Consider the following 18,335-nt stretch of genomic DNA (forward strand, 5'->3'; position numbering starts at 1 on the left):
CTCAAGGCCTGCTTGATACGTCCGCCATTTTGGGCGCTTCGCTGATGGTGTCGGTGAGCGCGTTTCCCGCCTGAGCGCAACTAGCGGCGAGTCGCGGGCACCTCCAGGTAATGAGGAGGGGGGGGCGCGGCGGAGCGGGCCGCGGCGCGGGGTGCGCTGGGTGCGCGGCGCGCGGGCTGCGGCGGCGGGGCCCCTCCGCCCGGCCTCGGCGGCGCGGGGAGGGAGCGTCCCGGCCCCCTCCCCTCCCCCCCGGAATTCGCCTCTCGGCCGCCGGGGAGGCGCGGCGCCCGGGCTCCCTGGCCCGTCCCCGCCCGCGCCTGTCAGCCGCCCGCTCGCCCGCTGCGGGGGCCCCCGCCGAGTCGGGCCGCGGGCCAGGCGGCGGCGAACTTTGCGCCCGGGTTGACGGTCGCGGCCTGGTGCGGCGGGCGGGTGGCCGGCCGGGCGCGCCCCTCACCCGGCCGGGCACCGCTCCTCGCCGGCCGGCCCGCCCCGAGCGAGCACCAGTCGCCGCCCGCGGGCCCCGGACAAGTTCTTTGGGCGCGGGCCCCGGAGCGTGTCAAGTTGAGGCGGCGGGGGCTCTCCGGAGACTCGCGAAGAGGCCATTGTTGGAGTCGGTTCTCTGGGAAACAAGTTCTGTGGGTTTCTGCTCTTTAGCCGCAGAGTCAGCGGGATACGCCGGTGCCGGGCTCGGAGTGTTTAAAACCTCCTACCGAGTGATTTTTTTTTTAAACTCCAGGGTTGCGACTCCGGCGCAGACGTGGTCGCGAAAGCCTCCCTGGCGAATATGCGCTAGGGTGGGGGGGGGGTGGTCCTTCTCTCGGCCGCAGGTACCTCCCTCTTAAAGAAGCCCTTTCCCCGCTACCTTGGAGGGGTTTCCTGCGGTCCGGCTTGCTCTGACCACAACTTGGACTCTTGGTTGGAGGTGAACGGCATGAGTCCTTGGATGCACCTGTGTGTCTTGACGTCTCACCCTCCGAGTTCCGAGTAATTTCTGTACTTAACTCATTTTCTCTGTGGGTCGGATCGAGCTTTTCTGTTTTGCTTTTCTGGGAGGGCGCTTGGGGGTTGTTTTATCGTCACAGCACTTGTGAATGTGGCTGTTTTGTTAACGTGGAATTGACTGCGATTTTGTTCTCAAGGTCACGTTGTATGTAGGCAGCAAGTGGGAAAGAGGCTCTAGATTTCGAGCCGCTGGAAAATCCACTTAAGGGGTGGTGTTGGAGCTTCCTTTGCTGTCGAGTTAGACGGCGTGGTTTCCAAATCTTGACTTCACCACTTTCTGGCGCTGTGACCTTGGGCAAGTCCCTCAACCTCTCTGCTTCTTCTGTAATACGGGAATAACAGTGTCTGCCTCAGAATTCTGTCGGGAGGAAATGAGTTAATATGTGTAAAGCAGCTAGAAACGGTGCCTGGCGTGAGGAATATGCTTAGCAATTAGTGGCTATTATTAATTTGGATTTGATTTTTAAATGTTTAGATATATTGGGAAGTCACGTGAGTGTCTAAGTCCTGGCTTTTGGTGACTGTCTTTAGAAAGCTCTGTGTTTTTAAGAGTCTTTCGGGCTGAGAGTCACCCAGGAGAGGGTGGCTGAGGATTGATTACCTTTACAGACGTTTTCTGGAGTCATTAGTGGTGATGCCTCAGACTGGCTTGTTGAAGAGATGGTTAAATAAAAGCCCACCCGGAGCTCACGTCAGATTCTGTTCCTCCTGTACTTTTGAATACCACTTATTGCGTGTGATTGGCCCCCAAATCAGTAGTAACTCCAGAATTTCTTAGTGTACTCCTGGGCTTTAATTGAGGTTTGAAAAGTTACGGTGTATTGAGATATTCTTCAGTGAAGATAGTTTGGGAAATAACTGTGGTCCTGGGTGGATGCTTTCAAAGTTATTTTGCATTTCAGTTATGTTTGATCAGAGAGTCTAGAATATTTAACAGAATGCCATCCACTCATGCATCTACTCAGTCTATTGATTCCTGCCCTGTGCTCTTCTCCCTGCTGCTTGAAACCAGGCTTGTCCTTCCCCTGGAATTACCTGCTTGGGACCTGGCTTGCTTTGTTGCCCTGGGAAATGTTATTTTGATAGACTCCGTCTTAAGTAGAGATGAACATCTTGCTGGTGTAACTTACTGAAGAACAGGAAGAAGATTGTTTTAGATTAGAAAACTATCTTTTGTGTAAAGAGTAACAGAACAAAACTTGCTGGTTTCAATTAACTGCCTGGCAATTTGAGAATCAGACCATAACTGGACAGAAAATGAGTAGTGATGAAATTAAGGCCTGACAGGGTGAGGTTTGCTTAGTCTCTTTGAAATAAATTTTGGCACTGATGTGGGACAGAGATAATGTGCTTATTACAGATAAGACATCTTCCTTAAAACAGTATTTGTCAGGATTGGTAGTTAGTTTGCTTCTTTGATAAACTTGTATCTGTGGTTTTATATTTTGAATATTTGAGAGATAGCCTGAGTATATATTCATCTAAAATTTTACACTGCTTTCTTACTGATATAGAATTGTTAAGAATGGTAGTGGCAGTGAAGTTCTTGTAACCATCTGCTCAATTAAAACTCAGCACTGAGTTTATTTACGTACAAAGCACAAGAGGCTGCGGTTGGTTCTCATAAGTCAAGATCTGAGCCCTGGTGTGGCCGAGTGGAGTTGACTGCTTTTTCTTAGGTGAGCTGAATGGAAAAAATAGACCTGATCTCTTGGCTTTAGGAAGTTTTTTTTTTCCTTTCTTAAGGGAGCCTCAGATGACTGGGTTTTTATTTACTCTAGAGCAGTAGTTCTCAACTTGAGGGGGGTGGATTTTGCCCCCAAGAATCATCTGGTGATGTCTGGAGAAATAAATTTTGCTTGTCACATTTGTGGGGTTGGGCAGTGGCTTCTAAAGGGTAGAGACCAGGGATGCAGCTGAACACCCTGTGATGCACAAGACGGCAACCTCTCCCCTCAACAGAACGTCAGCCAGCCCCAGATGGCAGTAGTGCTGAGGTCGAGAAACCCTGCTGTAGACAGATGCTGGTCTGACCTGCTTTGGGATCGTTTGGAATACTTTTCAAGACCGTGGGGGATGGACCCCATGGTCCATGTGTGGTGAGAGTGAGAATGTTTTTAAAAGCTCCCAAGTAATACTGATGTGCAACTAGGTTTTGAAACCACTAGACCACAGATTTTAGGACCTACGTGTGGGTCAAGGAATTCTGTTATCTGTAAGCTCTGTCTGTACCTCGATCCTACTTGAACATGACTTAGTAATGGGGAAAGATGATATACATACGTTATTTTCAGGTGCCTGAAGACTGAACTTAAAAATTTTTTTTAAATTTTATAAAGTAATTGGGAAACTTTTTTTTTTTCTGTTGCTTCATGAGAATCCATGAACATACTGTGTTGAAACTTACCACTCTCAGATGTTCAGGGCTCTTAATGGCTATTCTAAATAGCCTTATCCTGCGGTGATTTTTGAGTTTTGTCTTTTTTTGCCCTCGTCCTGTCAGTCAGCTGTCAATTCTGTTTTTAGATGCCAGCTTCATTATTATTATTATTTTAATGAAGGCCTGTTTTCAGAGAGTTAGCCCTGGATTGATTTGCCAGATCTGCCCTTGGCAAGGCAAGAGAGAGGCAGATTGTATGCTTATCTTTTAACACGGTGACCCTTGCTTGCTCCCGTAGGGGGGTTGCCTGAGCCCTGGACTCTGACCCGAGTGGGCGAGTGTTTTTGCCTCTGGGGAGATAAGTGCAGTGAAAGAGAAATCCTTTTCTCTCACATCCTTAGAATATGGACGATCCTAGTGTATTGAGTGGGAAGAATGTTACTATAAAACTACAGATTTTTGCCAACTGAATGTTAAAGTCTGGATGTATGAAAGGAAGATCCGGGAGACTAATCCTTCGTCCTGAAGTTTGGTCCATGGCTGTGCGTCGGTGAGTTCGCAGAGGCGGACACGACTGAGCGACTTTCACTGAGATGCTGAGAATGACAGGTGACCACTCCGCTGTCTGTTTGTTCTGTGTGAGTAGTCGCTCAGTTGTGTCTGACCCTTTGAGACCCCGTGGACTGTAGCCTGCCAGGCTTGCCTGTCCATGGGATTCTCCAGGCAAGAATACTGAAGTGGGTTGCCATTTCCTTCTCCAGGGGATCGTCCTGACCCAGGATCGAACCCACATCTCCTGCATTGGGAGGCAGGTTCTTTATCAGTGAGCCACCAGTGAAGCCCCTAAACCGGAGGTTGTTTCTGTCTTGCATGTATATTCGTGTTGTTTTTACATTGCTCATAAGAGATATCATGCAGTATCACACAAGTCTCCTCCACTCCTGGCTGCCCTAAACCCAGTGCAGTGCTGTGGCATGGAGGTGGTGGGAACAGAGCATTACCAGGTAGATAATGGGATCCTTCACAGGAAAGCCATGAATGTTGCTATCTAGTCTTCATTTATTTGATCAGCAAATATATTGAATCCTTGCTCTGTCAGGAACAGTATTAGGGGTTCACTCATGAACAGGCATTTAAGGACTTTCAGTCTTTGGGGGGAGGCAGCACCAACAAGAGACGTCCTTTGCACTGAGGCCAGATAACTCAGCTTGTGAACTGAGTAATGTGGTGTAAGTAAGCAGAATTTTAGTGAGAGGCCCTAAAGGCTTCAGAGGAAAGAGCTTGTAATTGTTGGTTGGGTGGTTTGAGATTGCCAGAAGTCTGTTGCCAAAAAATGAAGTAGTTACACCTTTGTTTCTCATAGGTATTAAATAGTTAACTTCCACTTCCCTCCTTGGTTTGGTTTGTCTTAAACAGCAATGCTGTTATTCTTCCTGTGCTGGTAAAGCTGTTTTGTAATGACAAATAGGATTGACCTGTGTTGTCTTTTGCTCCATAGATGTTGGCTGTCACTTCATCAGACCTGAAAAGCTCACTTTCCCTACTGATCAGAGGCTTGGTGTAGATTCATGCTAAACATCTTGATTGTCCTTGAAATCCATGGTGCTTCCAGTGGGAATGGGTTTTTTCCCCTGCTGCAGTCTGGGTTGAGGTGACTGGAGATTTGTTTTTGTGGCCTTTTGACTTTGGCTTAGATTTAGTTGCTGCGGAAACCCCCTTTCTTCCTCCCTCCCCCTTTATTTTTCTTTACTGGGAGGAGAGAAAGTTACTATTCGGATCAATCCCCAGTTTGTTTCACGTTTTGGATGTTTATGAACTGACATCTGGTTATCAGGTAGATTGGCTAGATGGTAAAGAAGCAAGTGAAAGGGAACCTTGGCAGTACTTGAAAGGCTTCCTACCTTAATTGGTACATTTTTGTGTCACAGACTCGACGAAGATCTGAGTAGAGGCGGTTTACTACTTCTCACTTCCGCTGGCTAGTGTTGACCTGTTTTACTAAGTATTAGTGAAGACTCCACAGTTGACTGATTTTATATAAATAAATTTGAATAGATTATGAACATCTTTCCTGATACAAAGAGACTCTTATTTTGTACTTCTTGGCAATTCTGGAGAAAGCTAGGGTATTGTTAGTTCCAAAATTTCTTGCAGAGGGAGTGTGTATTGATTTGGAATAGTTTGTGTGCCCCAGAGGCTGACTGCCATGAAATCTGGGGGCCCAAAGGAAAGATGAATGAGATTTTTTTTTTTTGAAGCAGTAGGGAGCAGCACTAAAAAGGTTGCAGAAAAGTGAAAACTGCAGAAATAAAAGTATGACTGAATGTTGAGTCAGACTTGGAGAAAGCTGTGTGGATCACTGGTGAGAGCCTGAAGTTCCCTGTCCTTGTGTGTAAATCTGAACAACACTGCTGGTGTGAACAATAATGCAGTGTGTCAGAGGCACTGATGAGAAGGGCAGCTTGCCTGAGAATGCCTGGCCCCCTGAGACCCTGAACCGGGCAACTGGCCACTAAGGCACATTCCGGGGTGGCCTGCAGTGTCCACTGAGGCTTGGTCAGGAGACTCTGGCTGGATCTTGGTGAAGCCTGGGCTTTCATTCTCCAGACGGGGCAGTTGTGGGAGGAACATTGACAAGTATTGACTCCGTTGGCTGTTTGGGCTTCCTTTCATGAGAATCATGGGTTTGGAGGTCATTGATACTAGAGAAAAATTTAGGTCATGCAGGAGAAAGGGCCTGTAGGCAGCAGAGAAATCTCAGTTCCTGGGTGAGGCCTTAGGGTTTTGGTGGCCCCACTAGACCATAATTTTAAGTGTCAGTTGTTTCAATAGTAACATAGCTGGAACTCACAGAGTTAAGAATAAATACAACATTGTAATCAATCAGCTGTACTCCAATAAAAATTAAAAAATAAAGAATAAATGTTTAACTTCTGAATTGGTGTTTTGTTTGTCTGTTTTTGTCATTGTCGTGGATGAGGGGGTAATGCCTCCTAGTTTACTTTTGTCGACAGAGATACACAGGGTTTCTGTTGCCTCTGGGCAGTGGGCAGTTCACATCTGCCTTAGCTGCCTTCCAGTGAGACCCAGTCCTTTCTGATTAAGCAACAGTCTTTGAATCACTTACCCCCCCCCCCCCCCAACTATGGACCTTGTGTCCTCGATTTATTATTATGTTTGTAGATGATACAGCAGCTGTGCATTTGGCACCTACCATAGGCATAGTATATTAAACTAAGGGAGTTTTTAGAGATTAATACCTGTTCTCTGCTCTCGGTCAGAGTATCTTGTGGAGGGCAAGAGTGCAAAGGATCTAAAATAGCTGACTTTGAGTTCTGGCTCCCCGTCTTCCAGCCGTGTAATCATAATATTAGGTGACATCTCTGTTCCTTGGTTTCCTTATCTGTGAAATGAATATTAAATGTAAACTAATTAGTACAGTGCCTAGCACACAGTAATATTTGTTTGGGTATTATCACTGTTATTATTATTACTAGTCTTCTTAGTAACAGTAGAAATAAGGTCAGAAATGACTAATAGAAGTTGAGTGAAATGCCCTGAAGAAATGGAGCGGAGTAGTATGGTAGAAGGCCTTGGAGATCTAACTAGCTGCTCTGGGGAAGTATAGGGTGATGGTGAAGTGGGTCAGGGCAGGTTATAGAGTTAGGTGGTGGTGGTGTCCCTCCACTCCCCAAATTTGGATTATCTTATATAGATTTTAGTTACTAAAATGTGACTTTTTTTTTTTAACTGTGTTGAGAGTAGACATCATAAATTTGAAGTTTTGCTGAGTCGGACACAACTAAGCACGCAGGCACGTTCTGAAATATTCATCTTTAAAATCTCTCTTTCTGGTGCTTGTAGACAGTATAAAAAACTTTGCTTTGGAGTCCCTCATGTTATATAGAACCATATTTTTTCAATGTTCTGTGCTGTGAGATAATCACATGTTTTGAAGGATCAATTTTTTTCCTTTTGTTTTTTGAACTTTTATTTATTTATGTACTCAGCTGTGTGTCACATGGGATCCTAGTTTCGCAGGGATCAAACCCGAGCCTCCTGCAGTGGAACTGTGGAGTCTTAACCACTGGACTGCCAGGGCTGTCCTTGAAGGATTGATGATTGGCTCTTTTAAATGTTGCTCTTAATTTGTTTACAAATTTCACATTATAACAGCTGTGTCTGTGAAGGGCCAGTGAATGAATACGTTAGGCTTCGTGGGCTCTGTAACCACTGAGTTCTGCCGCTGTGATGTGGAAGCAGCCAGAGTCAGCACGTGAACAAATGAAGCTTCTAACCGAACTGTATTCTTCTGATGGAATTTTATTTACAAAAAGAGGTGGTGGGCTGGATTTGGCCTGTCTTGTTCTACCCTCTTTTTTTATTCTAATTTTTAGTGGGCTCATACGTTCCAAGAGTCTCTGTTGGCCTGTGTACAGATAGTAAATGTTCAGACCACCAGTTTCAGTGACCATTATCTTTGGCTTCCTGTACCACACCCCCGCCCCCCTTTCCTCCGTCTTCTCACCTCCCTTAGGCAGGGCTGCCCTGCTTGTGTCATTTTGGTGATTTATTTTATGGTGTTAGCACCTGTGAATGTATCCTTTTATCCTTGTAATTTAGTTTTTGCATGTCTTTGTATAAATTGAATCATTTTGTTGTATAACTCACCCTCTCTCCTCTTACTGTTTTTTGAGATTCATTTGTATGTTTGAGTACTTATGTCTTAGGCAGTAAGACATATGTTGTGATGCTGACTATATTAGTAGTGAGCCAAAAAGACATTGTCCCTGTCCTCTGGAAGTTACATTTTAGTGGAGAAAGATGGTTAACAGGTGAGTCAGAGATGCAGCTGTCATGGGTGATAGAGCTGGGAGCAAAGTCAGCCGGGAGTGGCTGGGTGGGGTCTGTTTGCAGATTGAATAAGGTGGTCAGGATGGGCCTTCTGAGACCTCTGAACATCAGCAGGTGAGGGTGAGGTCGGGGAGTCTTACAGGCAGAGTCCAGTGTGCGTGAGGTGCTAAGGGTTGTATCTGGTGTGTTAGGGAGGCAGTAGAGAGGCCAGCCTGGTGGGGTGGAGGATGGCAGGGGAGGAGGGCAGAGGGGGCGGGTGGGAGCCATTCTTGCAGGCCCGGGTTAGGATTTTACCTCTTTCTCTGACTGAGATGGGAAGTCATGGAAGTGTTTGAGTAGTGGTGTGACATGAGATCTGGTACATGTTTTTAAAAGGTCCCCCGAAACTGTGTTAAGAATAGCCGTCCCTCTGGTGCCGAGGACCCCCCAGAACGATGATGGCAGCTTGGACTGAAGGGGCGCAGGGGTGGCGGTGAGAGGCGGAGGGATGCCGGATGCATGTGGACGGTAGAGCCGACAGGATTTGCTGACAGATTGGACGTGGCTGAGAGAGCAGGGTGAAGGTGCTGCCTACCGACCAGAGGTTTCTGCTCCTGGTCGAGATGGTGGGCGGTGCAGGTTGTTGAAGTAAGGTCGAGTTGGGGTCAGACCCGCTGCTCTTGTGAAACTCCAGAGAGCCGCCGGGAGCCCAGTGGGACGAAGGTGTTTGGAGTGGAGGGGAGAGGTCTGGCTGAAGACAGACGTGAGAGCGTTTCGTGTCCCCGGACACTGAGAAGTCCTTGACGCTGGCTGAGTGCAGGATGAGGGCCGAGGCAGCCAGGAAAAGGGGGCCGGGCAGTTTCTGGGGTGGAGGAGGAGCGGGGGCCTTGAGTCTTTGACGTCAGGGGAGGTGTCTTCAAGGGGGAGGGAGTGAGGAACCCCGCGCACTGCTCCTGCTGTGCCCTCCAGTGGCATGAAGGCCCGGGCTTGTCCTGCGGCTTCGCTGGCACATGAGTCATCGATGGTCTTGACGGGAGCAGTCCCCACACGGTGGTGGGGAGAGCCTGGGAAGGAGGCTTCCTGAGGGCTTGAGAGCAGAGGGAGACTGTCCGTGGACACTTGCCACGGCGCTGAAGGGAGAGTGGGGACCCTGAGAGGGCTTTGTTGAGACGGCGAAGTTGAAGTGATTGCACTGTTGGTGGGAAATGATACCTGTACAGAATGCACATCCTGATGACTTGGATTTGCAGGGAAGGAGACAGGGAGTGGACCCACGGGGAGCGTCCACCAGCTCTTGCTTGGCGAGAGGACGGGGAGCAGACTTGGGGAGCTAGTAGGGTGGGAGCAGGACTGTGTTCTTTTTCTCTTTTAATTAATTTTACTTGTTTTGGCCGTTCTGGGTCTTTGTCGCTGCTTGGATTTTTCTCTAGTTGGGGCGAGGGGGGTCTGTTCTTTGTAGCACACGGGCTTCTCGTTGCGGAGCCCAGGCACTCAGGGTCTGCAGACTGAGGAGTTGTGGCGCACAGGCCGAGCCGATCTTCCTGGCCAGGGGAGCAAGCCCGTGTCTCCTGTGGTGGCTCACAGATCACTTACTGCTGAGCCACCAGGAAGCCCAGGACGGTTTTCTCAGTGACACAAGAAGCTATCAGTCAGTGAAAATGAGGGTGAGCAGGGGCGGGTCTTCTGTGAGAAGAGAGGAAGTGTGGAGTATTCTATGGAAAGAAAGAATGTGAGTGGATCTGCAGCGTGGAATGGGCTCCTCGGGGAAGCCGTCCTAGTTTAAAAGTGGAAAAAAGCAGTTGTGTTCTTTTTCCTGGGAGTAGAGTAGGCAGTGTTGCAGTTGTGGTTTCTGCATGCAAGAGTGACAGAGTGAGAGCAGGTCCCTGCCCTACCGTGTGTAGAGTAGACAGCCAATGGGAGCCCGCTGTATGGTGCAGGGGGTGCTCGGTGATCTAGACAAGTGGGATCCTGGGAGGGTGGGCGGGCGGAGGTCCAAGAGGGAGGCTGTATGTGCCCATATAGCTGAGTCACCTTGTACAGCAAGCAGAAGTTAACACAGCTTGTAAGGCATCTATACTCCAGTTGAAAAAAAGAAGGTAAAGGGGGAGCTTATAATGGTGAGGCCTGGATTTGAAACTGGGAAAGGAGGAAAGTGAGGCCCTGCAGGGAATGAGTTTTGGCTACATAAATGTGTTTAGTTGCTACGTTGTATCAGACTCTTTCCTGACCCCGTGAGGGACTGTAGCCTTCCAGGCTACTCTGTCCATGGGATTGCCCAGGCAAGAATACTGGAGTAGGTTGCTGTTTCCTTCTCCAGGGGATCTTTCTGACAGGAATCAAACCTACATCTCCTGCATTGGCAGGCAGATTCTTTACCACTGAGCCACCTGGGAAACCCACATTGATGGGTGTAATTGTAGTTTATTACTTTTCGCTTCTGTGTTCTTTTTCAGGCTGAATATATTTGATTTTATTCTTTGTCCTGTCCTTATGGGATAAGATTCTTTCCAGTACAGAACAGTGAGGCTTTGGACAAGTGCAAAAAACATTTCTGCAAGATATAAAGCCTGGAGAGACTTAAAATTGCAGGGTAGTGGGACCTGTACAGTTTTAACTTTAGTTAAAAGTAATTGAACTTTAGTTAGAAGTACCCTCCTGCCAGCACTGTTGTTCTACATCTTTGCCAGCTCTTGGTATTGTCAGACTTTTTTATATTTGTCAAATTGGTGGTTATGACCTTACATCTCCATCAATTACTAGTTTTATCGAGATGTAATTACATGTTACAGTTTACCCATTTAAAGGGTACAGTCTAATAGGTTTTAGTATGTTCAGAGAATTATGTAATGATCACCACAATCTAATGTTTAGAACATTTCATCATCCTAAAAAGAGCCCTTGTACTTGTTAGCAGTGACTCTATTTCCACCCAACCTCTGGGCAGCCACTAATGGACTTTCTTATGGATTTGCCGATTCTGGACATTTCATGTAAATGGAATCATACAATATGTGGTCTTTGGTGACTTGCTTCTTTTGCTCAGCATGTTTTCAAGGTTTATCCTTGTTGTAGCATATTTCGGTATTAGCGCTTTCTTGCGTTTGAGTGCATGGACATACCGCCTGTTGTTTATCCATTCATAAGTTGGTGGATGTCTGGGTTGTTTCCACTTTTTGACTGTTAACCAACCATACTGCTGTGAGTGTTTGCCTATAAGTCTTTGGAGGGACTTAGGTATTTATTTTTCTTGGTGTGTACTTAGGAGTGGAATTGTTGGGTAATGTTCCTGTGTTTTAAAATTTTGAAGAACTACCAAACTGTTTTCCAAAGTGACTGTACCATATTACATCTCACCAACACCATACCAGGGTTCTAATTTCTCCACATCCTCACTAATATGTATTCTTTTACATTAAAAAAAAAATTATAGCCATGTTAGTGAGTGTGAAGTGTGGTGTATCACTGTGGTTTTCCCTTTCCTGAATGACTGATATTGTTGAGCGTCTAGTCATGTATGTATTGGCTGTTTGTGTATCTTCTTTAGAGGAAAGTCTATTCAAGTAGTTCTTTGCCCACTTTTATTTATTTATCACTGCATGGTTTTAATGTTCTTTTTTCAAATTACTAATGAAGTGGAGCATCTTTTTTTGGCTATTTAGATTTCTACTTTTGTGAAATACTTGTTTATGTCTTTCTCTTTTTTTTCCTGTTTGTCTTAATTTTTCCTCTTGAGTTTGATTTTTCTTATTTGTAGGAATTCTTATATATTCTGATTGTTATTATTTTTGTGACAAATCTTTTCCCAATTTGTGACCGTTTTACTGTGTTTATGGGATTTTTTAAAAAGTGTTTATTGAAAGCATGTAATAAAAGAACAAAAATGGATTTTAGTATTTTCTGATTCTTTTCTTCTGTCTTCATAATACCCAGGTAGAAGAGGAAATAGATTTTTTGGTTTATAGGTAGTTGTCTTTTTAAAAGTTTTATATGCTTTTCTTTCTACAAATTTTGCTTTTTTTTGGTTAGATTTATCCTTTGGTTACTTTATATTTTTGTTGCTGTTATAAATTATTTTTTTAAGTGAAAAATTTCAGTTTTTTGGCAAATGGAAATGCAGATTACTTTGTATGTGGCTATTATATCTAGTAGCTTCTCTAGCTTAATAATAATTTTGTGAACTCTTGGGGTTTTTATGTAGATAGTCATCTCATCTGTTTCATTTCTTTCCAGTCCTTTTATTGTTTAGTATATTTTACTCTAGTATTACTGCGTTGCTGCATGGCAACCATCACTAGTGGAGAATATAAATGGTAGTGGCGGGCATCCTTATCACAGCCCCAGTTTTAAGGGAAATGTTTTATCTTTTATCATTATATGTGTGATGTGTGGATACTTTTTTTTTTCTTTTAACAGATTGAGGAAGATGTCTTCAACCTTAGTTTACGGAGAATTAAAAACACTCACAAGTGGGCACTGAACTTACTTGAATGCATTAAAAATTTTTTCACTATTTATTCACTTTTGGCTGCGGTGGGTCCTGGCTTTTCTAGCTGTGGCGAGTGGAGTTGCTCCCTGGTTGTGGACCGTGGCTTCTCTTGTTGCAGAGCAGCGGGCTCTGGGCGTGTGGGGCCTGGGTTCCCGACTAGGGATCGAACTCGTGTCCCCTGCCTTGGCAGGCGGATTCTTAGTCACTGGACCGCCAGGGAAGTCCTAGTTTTGTTTTTTACATCTATTGAGATGATGATATGACCATTTTTCCAACTTGATAATGATGCATTCCTTTAAAAAAAAGTTGTTTTTTTTTGTTTTTGTTATGTATGTTTTTGTCTGTTTCAGGTTTTTGTTGTTTTTCTCTTTGTTTTGGGTTTTTTCCTGGCCTTTCCACACTGGTGGAATCTTAGTTCCTCAACCAGGAATTGAACCTGGGCCCCAGCAGTGAAGCGGCCTAAGCGCTGGACTGCCAGGGAATTCCACCCCCCACCCCTTTTGTTTTTAATTTGCTAATATCTCAGGTTTTATGTATCTTTGTTTATTGGTGAGAATGTTCTCTAATTTTCCCTTTTTGTTGTATCAGCCTTATGAGTTTTGTTACCAAGAGTATTCTAGTCTCATAAAATAAACTGTGGTGTTTCCTCCTTTTTATTTTCTTAGAGGGTTCATAAGTAAAATTAGGATTATTTGTTCCTTCAGTGTTTTTATAAAACTTGCCTGTAAAACCATGAGGGTGTGGTGTTTTCTGTCTGAGATTTAAAAATTATTGATTTGATTGCTTTAATATTGATAGGATCGTTAGAGTCTTTTCTTTTTCTTGAGTCACATTTGGTAATTTATGTTTTTCTAAAACTTATTTTGTCTGAATTTTCAGTCATATTGGAAGAAAATGATAACTTCTTATTTTTTGAATCTGAATTATAACTTCTTATTTTTTGAATCTGCCTAACTTGTAATTAGTTATTAATATTTAATTTCTTAAACAGGATTCTTAGGTCATTAATTTTTAGCATGCATAATATGTACTTTATATATGTAAATAGAGTAGTAATTACCCTTTAAATAACAATTTTGCTGTGTAGGATTTTTATCTTTCAGTTCTGAATATATTCACATTTTCATTTTGACTTCTCTCTGACTTAGAAGTTTAAAAAGTACATAGAAAAATCTTGATATATGTGTGTGTGTATATGTTAATTTTTGTTACTGATTGCTAGCATACATTATGCTCATAAGATGTGGTCCAGTGTCATTCTTATTCTTTGAAATTTATTGAGGCTGTTTTAACGGCATCTAGTTAGTGGCAAATTTTTATTCCATGTGTGTTTAAAAAGAATGCGTTTCTAATTTTAAGGTCAGGTTTTCCCATGTCTGTTAGATGAAGCACATTAATTGAAGTCACATTCAAACTAGTGTCCTTAACTAATATTGTTTGCTTGTTCCCTTAGTTACAGAGAGGGATATTGTTAAAATTTCATTATGATGGAAGATTTGTTGAATTCTTGTAGTTCTCAATTTTTGCTTTATCTTTTTTTTTTTTTTTGCTTTATCTTTATAAGTTTAGAATTGTTGTTTCTAGTAACTTGCAGTTTGTCATTCTGTAGTGAATCTTTGTTTCTAGGAACATGTTTTCCACTAAAATACATTCTATCGGATATTGGCATAGCTGTACCAAGTGACTTTTAATTAATGTTTGCCTGATAAGTATTTTTTTGCTTCTTAAGTGTCGTCTTTGGTGTGGCTTTTGAAAGCAGCACACAGCTGGATTGGATTTTCATTATTCGACTTTTTGTATTTCAACTAATTTACATTAATTGTGATTGAAATATTTGGTTTATTTCTACTGTTGTATTTTTGCTTTCTAACTGGGGCTTTTTCTTTTCTTGTCTATGTATTGTGGGATTTTTCCCCCCTTATTTCCTGTCTACTGTTTTTGCCTGTACTCAGTAAGAGATTAGACACTTCTAGTGATCTTAACCTAAGGCCTAAAGTTAATTGATGTCTTTATCCTTATAAGAAACTTTTGAATGCTTTTAGTCTCAGTGTCCTTTCCAATTTATGTGCATCTACTGCCTAATTTTCATTTTGCTGCTCTTAAAATCCTACAAATTGGGCATTACAAAAAAATACTGTCATTCTTGAAAGGCATTTTGCCTAATATCTAGTTCTAGGTTGATGATTGTTTTCATTGTTTTCCCTGAGCACTTCAACAGTATTTCCTATCTTTTTCCACTTGCTATTGAGATTAATTAGAAATGACTTGTCAGTTGTTCCTTATCCAGGAGTCTGAGGTATTCTGTACCTAAAGTGCTCTTCATGTTAACCAGTCCAGCAGGTGCGTTTAGTCTTTTTTTATTTTTAGGTTGCTGGTGTTGGTTTGCTCTTTTGGTGTCTTGCTGCTTTTGAATAATCAAATATCAGATACTGTTTTGGATATGTCTCAATCAGTATTCAAAAAACTTAAAAAAATTACAAGTAAAAGAGGATATTATTTTACTAAGAGCTGGCAGATGTGATTTTTTTTCTCCATCCTTTAAATGGAGTGTCAGTAAAGAATTTCTTAAAGATTTTCTGCCCTTTCATGTTAGTTGGCTCATTTTGGGGCTTCCCAGATGGCCATAGTGGTAAAGAATCCGCCTGCCAGTGCAGGTAGATGCAAGAGACAAAGATTTGATCCCTGGGTGGGGAAGATCCCCTAGAGAAGGAAATGGCAACCCACTCTAGTATTCTTGCCTGGAGAATCCCGTGGACAGAGGAGTCTGGCAGGCTACAGCCCATGGGGTCGCAGAGAGTCAGGCACAACTGAAGCAGCTCATTTTTATATCCAGAAATGGAAAAGATTTCCAGAATAAGTTACCTTTTTGAAACAAGATCATTTTGATTGCTAGAAAACGTTTATGTGAACCTTAAATGCGACTCTAACCAAGTATAGAACACCAAAAACAATCTGGAAAAGGGATGTGGACCAAAATAGATTACTGGCCAAATCTGTCTTTGGGAAATGAAAAGAGTGGAGTTCAGCATTTAGAGTACTTGGCCTCTTCTGGGGGAGAGGAGGGATGGCTTCATACTTGTTGGTATTTTTTTATACAAAGTCTTTTCTTATTCCAACTAATCAATGAAAAGAGAAACGGAGAGACATACTAGTGTAGGCTGTGCGAGGTTGGAACTCACTTTGTGACACTGGTTAGCAACCTTGTAAACTGAGGAAGGATTAGGGGGTTTGGTATCAATGCTGCTGATCCCAGGAGCAAAGAGTTAATTGCTACTTTTAGTCCTATCCTAGTAATTTTCAGTGATGCCAAGGAGTTTGAAATGCATAGGCATTTTGTAACTATTGTTTTCATCAACTTTCAAAAAATAAAGTGTGGTAATCTTCTAGGGCAATGAGGAAAGAATGAGAAGGCATTGTAGGGGCACAGGGCAGAGAGAGCACGCTGGTTTAGCAGAATTGTTAGAGAATTAAGGATAAACATTACTGGGCATGTTTGTGTTTATTCTCTGAAAGAACAAGAGTCCATTCCTGCCATTCACCATGTTGTCAGGCCTAAAAGGTTCCCAGCTTTTGGTGTCGGTCGCTGTCAAGGTGCCTCCTGGTCAGTGCAGACTTTCAGCAGCCTGCCCTCTGCCCTCGCTCCCGTGCCCACCTCAGCCTGGTCACTGCTGTTCAGTCGCTAAACTGTGTCCAACTCTAGGCGACCCCGTGGGCTGCAGCACGCCAGGTGTCCCTGTCCTCCGTATTTCCCAGAGTTTGGTCAAACTCATGTCCATCGAGCTGGTGATGCCACCTAACCATCTTGTCCTCTGTTGCCCCTTTCTCCTCCTGGCCTCAGTCTTTCCCAACATCAGGGTCTTTTTCAATGAATCGGTTCTTTTGCATCAGGTGGCCAAAGTATTGCAGCTTCAGCATCAGTCCTTCAGTGAATATTCAGTGTTGATTTCCTTTAGGATTGACTGGTTTAGTATCCCTGCAGTCCAAAGGACTCTCGAAGTCTTCTGCACCACAATTCAAAAGCATCAGTTCTTCAGCACTCAGCCTTTTTTATGGTCCAACTCTCACGTCCGTACATGACTATTGGCAAAACCTTTGCTTTGCCTATACAGACCTTTGTTGGTGAAGTGATGTCTCTGCTTTTTAAATACACTGTCTGAGTTTGTCATAGCTTTCCTTCTAAGGAGCAGGCGTCTTTTAATTTCATGACCGTAGTCACCATCTGCAGTGATTCTGGAGCCCAGGAAAATAAAATCTGTCACGGTTTCCACTTTTACCCCTTCTGTTTGATGTGAAGTGATGGGATAGATGCCATGATCTTAGTTTTTTTGAATGTTGTTTTAGACCAGCTTTTCCACTATCCTTTTCCGCCTTCATCAAGAGGCTTTTTAGTTCCTCTTCACTTTTTGCCTTCAGGGTGGTGCCATCTGCATATCTGAGGTTATTGATATTTCTCCCCGCAGACTTGATTCTAGCTTGTGCTTCATCCAGCTCGGCATTTTGCATGATGTACTCTGCATATGTCAGATAAGCAGGGTGACAGTATATAGACAATATACTCCTTTCTCAATTTCAAACCAGTGCATCGTTCCATGTCCAGTTCTAACTGTTGTTTCTTTTTTTTTGTTTTTTTCCTAACTGTTGTTTCTTGACCTACATGCAGGTTTCTCAGAATACAGGTGAGGTGGTCTGGTATTCCCATCTCTTTAAGAATTTTCCACAGTTTGTTGTGATCCACACAGTCAAAGGCTTTAGTGTAGTCAATGAAGCCAATGTAGATGATTTTCTGGAATTCTCTTGCTTTTTCTATTGTCCAGTGGTTGTTGGCAATTAGATGTCTGCCTTTTCTAAACCCCGCTTGTACATCTGGAAGTTCTTGGTTCACGTACTGTTGAAGCCTAGCTTGACGGATTTTGTGCATTACCTTGCTAACATGTGAAATGAGCACAATTATATGGTAGTTTGAACATTTTTGGCATTGCCCTTCTTTGGGATTGGAATGAAAACTGACCTCTTCCAGTCCTTTGGCCACTGCTGAGTTTTCCAAATTTGCTGACAGTATTGAGTCAGCACTTTAACAGCATCATCTTTACCCTGGGCAGATACAATTGTGTCTCTTCCTGTTTTGTTTGCCTGGTACCTGTTGTTACAGTCATCACTTCTGCTGGACTCACTGCTTGAATATTTTAACACTTCTCACCTCAAGATGAGTGTAGGCTGTTCATCTTTTGTGTGAGGAAGGAGCCCCTGGGAGGGTGGGAGGGCGGCGAGCCAGAGTGATTTCCATAGTCGTTAAATTGATGAGAGCTGAATTGGAATCTTGGTTTGAGCCCTGAACTCGCTGTCTGATTTTGGGCGTATTATTTCACTTTCTGAACTCCAGCTTCTTCTATGTAAAATGGAAATGATATTAAAGTTCTCTTTTCCCCATTGAAGGTTAACTTTGGGTAATTTGAATTTGTAGGGATTTTTTTTCCTTGTGAGTTTATTAATGTAGAAATTATAAACTTTCATAGAACAGGTGATATGGTGAAGCTGACTTTGTTAATGATTAATAACTTATTTTATGAAATCTTCTACTGACTTTGGTTTTGAAATCTTGACTGGTGGTAGGATGTTGTGAAATTTTCTTTTTTA

The 18,335-nt window shown here is 43.5% G+C and overlaps 1 protein-coding gene across 18 annotated transcripts in view; it reads left to right on the forward strand.

The window, feature by feature from the left end:
- Positions 1-18,335, forward strand: part of PPP6R3 (protein phosphatase 6 regulatory subunit 3) — a 123,251-nt gene continuing 104,916 nt past the window's right edge. For 17 of the 18 annotated variants that reach the window (XM_070457771.1, XM_070457772.1, XM_070457773.1 and 14 more), the window contains exon 1: positions 1-107. The gene's annotated coding sequence lies outside the window, so the exon portion shown is untranslated. Of the gene's footprint in view, positions 108-812; positions 985-18,335 lie in introns of those variants that run through there. The other variant, XM_070457763.1, reaches the window with a different exon arrangement.

Source organism: Odocoileus virginianus, chromosome 28 (assembly GCF_023699985.2).
Source record: "Odocoileus virginianus isolate 20LAN1187 ecotype Illinois chromosome 28, Ovbor_1.2, whole genome shotgun sequence".
Taxonomy (NCBI): Eukaryota; Metazoa; Chordata; class Mammalia; order Artiodactyla; family Cervidae; genus Odocoileus; species Odocoileus virginianus.